The 7,781-nt window shown below is 36.6% G+C and overlaps 1 non-coding gene across 1 annotated transcript; it reads left to right on the top strand.

Annotated features, from left to right (window-relative positions):
* Nucleotides 1-4,630: 4,630 nt before the first annotated feature.
* On the top strand, nt 4,631-4,748 carry LOC149419935 (U5 spliceosomal RNA). Its single transcript, XR_016302850.1, has one exon. It is a non-coding gene; the product is annotated as a U5 spliceosomal RNA (small nuclear RNA).
* The last annotated feature ends 3,033 nt before the right edge of the window (nt 4,749-7,781 follow it).

Below are 7,781 nucleotides of genomic sequence, written 5' to 3'. Positions count from 1 at the left end.
GTATTTTACTGCATGTGAGTGTGGTTGGTTTTTATAATTGTTTGTATTGCACAAGGAATCGAAATTGGTAAGTCTCATTATAATCTGTTTATTAACCCTCATTTCCTATGGATTTCTTAGAGAAATAAATGCGTTCCAATAAATAAAATGATTCAATTGTATTTTGAAGTAAGGGTATTTAACTTGAGTACTATAGGTAATTATGTTAAAATCTTGAACGGAAGAACTCGTGACAATAGTCCGGACCCGTTAGCAAAGGAGGCCATAAATTACGAGACTTGGCCATGCCAAAAAGGACGAAGAGCGGTTACCCTGAAACCGCTTTAGATCATTCAACAATAGGCATTATTTATGAGTTTTAGCGTCAAAAATTTATAAAATATAAACCATTGTAATTATGCGATGTTTTTACAATTCGGCGAACGGCTATTAGTCGAAACAATCAGATAGCTATACGCGGAATGGTAACGAATAGAACGGTTAATTATATGCTTCAATACCTGTTCATTAACAATAAGTTATCGTATTCTCCTTGGACATCCAATATATTTGGTATTATCAAAGTTATTCGCGGAATTAACGCAGCGGATGGAAGGTGGCCGCCGAGAGAATGCATCTGTCTGGCATTCCTATTCTGTCAAGTGAGATTTTCATTTTCCATAAGTTTGGCGCGGACGAAGTGTACGAATTTTCCGTAGGCTGTTCTATCTTATCAAAGCGACAAAAGCGAAGGGAACGAAATTTGTGATTGGCTTGCCTAATAGGGACTTTTGTGTTAGCAAAGTCGATAACCCTGTGTACCGAGATAACGTCTATTTCAGTAGAGCAGCGCCGGCTTTTCCCCTGCTCAGGTGTGGTTGAGTTATTCCCGTAAAAGCATCGGTTTCTGTCGAAGGTGTTGGAGGACCAGCCTTAGATAGTCACCCTGGATAGACCCCTGTTTCGAGTATTTTCAGCTGGTGAGAGGACGCTTTCACGGAGTTCCAATCGAAGGGAACGAAGATTGCTAAAGGGTTTTCCTACTTGAGTTAGCTTGGTAGACGAAGGAACAAAGCGGATAAGGGCTATGCTATTCTTGTCTGGCGTATGGGGAGGATTTTTTCGCTGACAGAACGAAGGTATCGTGACGAATATGAAGTTGTTTCGGCGATTTCTGACGTCTTTCCTGTCAAATTCAATAGGTACTTACCCCACTATAGGAGGATAAGTCATCCAGAATTAGGTTGGAAATTGACTCCGACTGAAACCGTTTGAGCTGACGGAGATCGGATGATTTCAGATTCACAACCTGATGATTCCAGTATCCCTGATCCTTAGCGCCGGAAGTCGAGGATATCATTTTCTACCATTCTTTGATATTTGAAGCGAACGGAGGGTAACAAACGATAGAGCGAGTGACCATGACTTTAAAGTGGGGTAAAATCTCCCGTCTCGGAAACATTCGTTATGTCGGATGGACGCCCTCATTCAAATTAAATATTGAAATGACTATTTTGAGTGTGGACGAAAGGCTTGAAGTATGTTCTGTATTGGACATATGATAAATATGTGTCATTACCTCTACTGGAACGAGAAGCTGTATAGACTGGAGCCAGGAGCTATTTGGAGTAACGTGACTGCAGAGGCGAAGACGAACAAACTGAAGCTGGATCTAACTTATTTTTACAAGCGCAAACCAGAGGGGTGTTCACGGGACTCCCGAACTCCTGACGTTGCTGATGCAAACCACTTCAGTATATGTTTATGTTTGAGGTTAGTAGAGTGGACTCCTAACTTTCGGCATACTGGCGAAGCTTAACTCATCATCGATTTGGGGGAGGTTGACGCGACCTAAACCTCGCGCTACCCACGTGGCCCAAATGGTTCCTGACATCAGGCTATCATGCCCACCGAACCGGAGCAGCTCCTTGTACCTAACGGTATAAGATGAATCTTCATCATTCATCATCATCATCAACATCATCATTTACCACCAAGGACCCACATCCCACCTTCATCACCCTCCGGCAGGAGGCAAAACATGTCATTATTTCATCTGTCGCTGAGCGATATTCAATTAATTTCTGGAGTTGTTGGGATTGGACTATCAACTTGGCTGCTCTCGAGCTGGTCACGTTGATGGATGGGATTTGGACGGAGATCAATCGAAAGCAACACATGTTTTGTCTCTAGCTATTCCCAAAAATACCTACTCATAGAAATAACTCACAAAACTAACAATCCATAGTCAAATCATTAACCTAGAATCTTGTGCATCTTGAATTGAATTGTCTATAGAGAATTTCATGTACCTAATTGTAATTAATTGTCTCATTATATTAGCACATTATCGACTGCAGCAACCTGAAACGTTTGGGCAAGCAAACAAGATAGGAAAAGGTAGTTAAAATCAGGGTAGTCGGTCATTGTCTTATTTTCAAACCATACAGAATGTAACACGCCTCAAAAGAACCAAAGTTACCACAACCAATTAAAAGGATCCTTCAATGAATTAATCACTGTCGAAACAAAAAATTGACACAACGTGACATATTAATTCGTTAAGATTGAAGGGTTGATGTACCGTGAGAAGTTGCAAAACTGGAGGAAGAAATTATATTAATCCAATTTATATTAATTCGTTAAGATGGTAGGTTAGAACGTTAAAAACATTACACTACTAGTAACTCTAATATTTGGCCGATCACCAAATACGCTCAATTTATTGGGTTAGGAAAGGTTAGGTTAGGTTGCATGGATTGTATCTTTTCGTATCTTACCCTATTTTACCGATGTTTTTCTTACGAAAAGACTGAATAGAGTTAAACTAACGATATTGCATCTTATCTTACTTATGTACAGATTATTGAATATTTCAAAGCTCCGCAGTTCATAATGCAAGTATTTTTTCCAGCATAAAATAGTGGCGGTGATCCATAAATCCAAACATAGTGTAATGGTGCTTGACATAACCGTTCGAGCGTTTTCGCCGTTTTAATGAATAGAGTTTTTGTGAATAGAAACATGGCGCTCGCCAGATGTTATTTTGTTTGGTGTAACAAATCTCTAAATTAACTATGCCACACCGTTAAATGCTAAATTGCATCTTACATTGTCTGGTAACAAAAGCAATTTGTGCACCTATTTTATTTTCACAGCAACTATAAGTTGTAACAGTACTATCGGGGGCATCGCTACTGTAGATTTTTTTTTTGATATTGGTGTGACACAAATATCCGAGCCAAAAAAATTACATGTTCGTTTGATGGCATCTTTTTACCCCACAGATTTTTTGTAAGACTGTGCAGATCGAATTCTTTTCTATGCAGTCCGGAGCGTCACCACTCTAGATTCTGTGCAGTACCTATACAATTCTATGGATTCTCCAATCTGGTTACCATGTGGTGCTTCGTTTTGGTTGTAATAAAATCACTTTTTAAAATCCCGTTAACCACCACCCCCTCTTCCAAATGTCGTGTACACAATATTTACTCATGCCTCAGATTATGTCAATCTGTCATGGGTTTTCTGTATTCTTATTATTTTTTTTTATTTCTTGCTAGAGCAATCCCGGTGAGTTACAAAACTCACTGTAGGACGAGAGGAATTTACAATGTGGGTAATGGTGGGAGTTAATTGGTACAATTTTATATTGGTATTTTGATATAAAAATTATAAGTTTTAAATAAAAACAGTACAAAAATTGAAAAAATATCATAATAATAAATTTCACATACAAAACAGTACAAAAATAGAAAAACGGAGTTTAAGTGGAACAAACAAGAAGAAACAAAAAAGGAAACAGACAGGGATATACACATAAGCACAGAGCCAAGGTAGGAATTAAGAAGAAGGTACTTACCCACTAATGCGTTGGTAAAAATAGATAATGCTCGATTACAAACACAGGGGATAGAAAAGGAGAGAGAAATAAACAAAAACAAAGTAAAACACGACAGGAATTACGTATTTTCGTTTTTATGTGTTTTAAAAACATATTCTTTTAAACCTTACTTTGATTTTTGGATTAGGCTGGCTGTTTTTATACATATCTGTAAGAGAGTCATAGAGCGTGTAGGCAATATAGTTGAGAGATTTTAATCCATATTTCGTAGTGTGTGTTAGAGGAATGTGAATTTTATTGTTATTCCGAGTATTGTGGTTGTGGATGTCTTAATTGTAAAGTAGCTTGATCTTAGTGTGGGTTGATTGTTTGGAAATTTGTAGAATAGTGGTCGCGATTTCATGTTTGGGAAGGACTGTGATTGAAAGGATACCGGAAATTGAATAGATGTTCTTGACAATAAAAGATATAAATTTGTTTTAGACCACTTTAATTTTAATTGTACTCTACCGGTTTCGGAAGCACCCTTTCTTCGTCAGGAGAATATTAAAACTAACATATGATACAAAATATTGACAGATAAATACACAAAAAATATAATTTAGGTGTTTGAGTGGGAGGTTAACAAAGGGGGACAGGTAATTGGGGGAATTCCAGCAATAACAGAGCGGTTTACTGGAAATATATCTAGAATGGGACTAAAAGATAAATCAATATTCATATTTCTTACGTTCTTGAAATTTGTGTCCAATGGAAGACTAAGAACATTTCTGTATCCTTTGGTAGCGTGCATGGCTTCCAAGACAATTCTTTGGTTTGCCTTCAATAATGAATAAATATTTCGCCTTTTACTAAAGATTTACTTAAAAGTGAGAAATTGAAGTCAAAGCATTGTTTGATCGGAGACACCTTAAATTTGTGTGTTACACTTGCATTTCACGAATGCACATCAATATTGGCATGATCACGTCTTCATCTCGAAGCTTCCGAATTTTTTAGGTATGGAAGAGGAAATCCGCTAAAACCTTCCAAATCAATCGTAAACAATGAAGATGTATATGAGAATAAAATAATATTGTTGATTAGTTTTTGTATTAGCATTACATAATACTCAAAGTAAAATTGCATCATTTTTACTTTTCCATCGCAAGATTCCAAAGCATTGTGAATATTTATTTATTATTAGATACTTATACTAAAACGCGGCGAACATCCACTAATCAATGTATAATATTCTATTCTGTCGGCATAATGACAAACAAAAACCAAAAACAAAATCCACTTGTCGACAGTGTGAAGCGTGTAAATCACGAATGTGTGTCATCGATTTGGCCCGACCGTTAGAAAGCCAGAAGATGCACGAGCGCTCTCAAAATTGCAAATATATTCCAGTTTCGCATTTCGCTAATTGCCGTTGTTAGCCGCCAACTGCCGGACAATAACTCTGTCAGTTGATGATTAACGTCACAGCTTGGCGGTGATTGTCCCCGGTGACTGTTGGCGGTGTTAGCACTGTGACAAACAGTGTCACAGAGAGGGGCCGAGGTGGTGTCATTATTAAAAAAAACGAGAAGAGCCGATAATAAATTGTTGACAGGACCGCACAATTCATGTCTACAGATTTGAGATTAGTACAATTCTTTGTTTCTTTCGTGAACACTTTTGTTGACTAGTGTTGAGTTTAGTTGTCTGGAGTTTCATTTACTTTTGTTGTTTTTGTTGTACTTTTGTTGACTAGTGTTGAGTTTAGTTGTCTGGAGTTTCATCTACTTTTGTTGTTTTTGTTGTACTTTTGTTGACTAGTGTTGAGTTTAGTTGTCTGGAGTTTCATCTACTTTTGTTGTTTTTGTTGTACTTTTGTTGACTAGTGTTGAGTTTAGTTGTCTGGAGTTTCATCTACTTCTACGTTCATATTAGTATTAGTATAAATCAGTACATATCTTTCAACTACTTGTAAATTTTTATTTCTTAACTAATTTTACTGAAATTTACAGAATCTCTAATTTTAAGGATATTAATACTCCTAATTCACTATTCATTTAGTGCATTTCGTTCCAATTTTTTTTTCTAGTCATCCTTAAATCAGTCCCACTGTTTAATATAATTAATTTAATATAGATATATTTTATTTAAATCAAATTTAAAATTTTGTTATTAAATTTGAAAAATAAATAAACGGAGTTCACAATACAACACAAAAACAATTAATATCCACTGTAGATTCTAAAATTGTAGATTTGGTTTTGTTTACAAATAAATACAATTTGTATCTTAAACTAACATTCAAATTATCTTATGCAAAATAATTTTTTGTTTTCATTTACTCCATACAGGAGGCACTGAGGAAAATAATTTCCCTCAGGGGCTGTGTCATCTTTAGGAATGCTGTTCGGGGGGACTTTTTGAAGAGAGAAAGGAGTGAACATGCGTCTTGAAGAAACACATGTTGTAGGAGGGAGGAAACACAGAGGCCGGCAAATCGTTCCACAGTCGAGTTGTTGAACTCAAGAACGACTCGTAGAAGCGACCCGTTCACATGTGAAAAATGTCCTCCGTGTACATATGTTGGGCGCGCGTTTGGCGTATTTTACGACTATGCACCAGTGCCGAAGGGATCAAAGACGCTAGTTCCTCAAAGCATCTTCCATTGTAATAATCCCGGTAGAACAAAAACACCATATTTACCTGACGCCATGGCTCTGAATATTGCAATCCGTTTGTTAAGAGAGGTTAATCTATCAAACGAAATAAACTGTGTATGACCTAAAATATCTTATCTACCTTATTAAAAATATCAAATAACAAGTTACACAACCAATTACTTAGGAGTTGTTGGTAAAATTTTAGAATTTTGTCCGTCATCCAAAAAAGACACTTGTATAAGATTGTATAATTTAGGTTCATAAATCGTCAAAACTATTAAAAGAAAGTAGGTATCGACTCTGTCTCTATTGTCAGTTATCGGTTCAACGTCTCAAGTCCACCTCTGTTACATTAAATAACGTTAGATAACACAGATAGTACTCGTACTACTGTACCGGTTGCAGATGCAAGAGTGATTGTGCTCGTAAAGTAATGATTGATGCAAATAACTACTTATCATCATAAATATGTCAATGGAAGCATATTGCAGACAGAACCAAATCTCTTATAAGCTTAGCACAACTGTGTACAGTTCAAGTGGCTTACTGCTTAATTATAATATAAGCCCTGAGTTCTGGTTGGGATTACGAAACGCTAAGAAATGTTTCATCGTGAATAGAATATATTGAAGAAGAGGGATAATTAAATGCTTATAAGATTTAGGATGGGTTGTTCCTTAAAATTTGAACAATTCTTTTATTCAAGTTTTGTTATTATATCATTATTGCACAGTTATTTTATATAACTGAAATGAGAACAGAACTTGAATTTTAGCTTAGAAATTTGATGCATCGTCCAAATTCCATGAAACAACCCTCTTAAGAAAATTTTCATTATCTTCAGAGTTAGAGAGCCTTTGATACCTCTAAGAAACGCAATCACTCCTTCTGATCTCCTCCTGGTGTCTCACTCCAGCTTTTCATGTCCAAGGATGTGATGTTTGCTCCCACACTATCCACCCATCTATGTTATCTTCCTTAACACTCCTTCGTTCTACAAGCTTATTATTATATTATGAAGAACCTCATCTGGTGGTAAGATAACTCTTATCATTGTAATTAACCGGTATCACTACCATTTCGACGAGATGGTAAATGGATGGTAGATTTGACGGCCTCGGTGATTGAGAGGTAAGGCTCTTCGAATATTCAAATTCGAATGTTTTGAAGTTGAAGATTGTAGGGAGGGAAATGAGATGGGGAAGGAAAAGATTTAGGAGTACCTGTCCATTCAGATCTGGTCACCAATCACGGCAAAAGCCATTCCAAAGCTACTTTCCAATTCTGAATGGTGGTCTTACACCAGGACGATACTG

The sequence above is a fragment of the Hesperophylax consimilis genome, chromosome 11 (genome assembly GCF_061612785.1).
Source record: "Hesperophylax consimilis isolate HC1 chromosome 11, BYU_Hcon_1.0, whole genome shotgun sequence".
NCBI classification, from domain to species: domain Eukaryota; kingdom Metazoa; phylum Arthropoda; class Insecta; order Trichoptera; family Limnephilidae; genus Hesperophylax; species Hesperophylax consimilis.
Note: the sequence above shows the minus strand (reverse complement) of the source record. Positions and strands in the feature narration are given on the sequence as shown.